This window comes from Opisthorchis viverrini, assembly GCF_000715545.1.
Source record: "Opisthorchis viverrini unplaced genomic scaffold opera_v5_319, whole genome shotgun sequence".
Classification (NCBI taxonomy): domain Eukaryota; kingdom Metazoa; phylum Platyhelminthes; class Trematoda; order Opisthorchiida; family Opisthorchiidae; genus Opisthorchis; species Opisthorchis viverrini.
The window spans coordinates 316597-316951 of NW_008751976.1; positions in this window are offsets into that span (position 1 = coordinate 316597).

Sequence of the window (355 nt, forward strand, 5' to 3'; positions counted from 1 at the left end):
TTTGAAAGCAAACTTCAGTCATCCGCACCATGATCAAATTCATCCACGAGATGTCATGGAAGCCAGTACACCTACGATTGCCTAAAAGGATAATCTGGTTAGCTAGATTTTCATACGTAAGTTTGCTAGGGTGTTTATCCGAAGTTCACCAGCTCTCTGGTGTGCGAACAAAACTGACTGACCAAGTACCCCATCAGACAACGTTTTAGTGTGCGTATCGGTAGGCCTGGTCTTGTAGAGCCTCCTAGATTTTCTGGACGAAGGAGTTGTCTAAGCGCAAGGCTGAGCATATAACTTCGATATATATATATATATATATATATATATATATATATTTCTATGTATAAAGAAATTA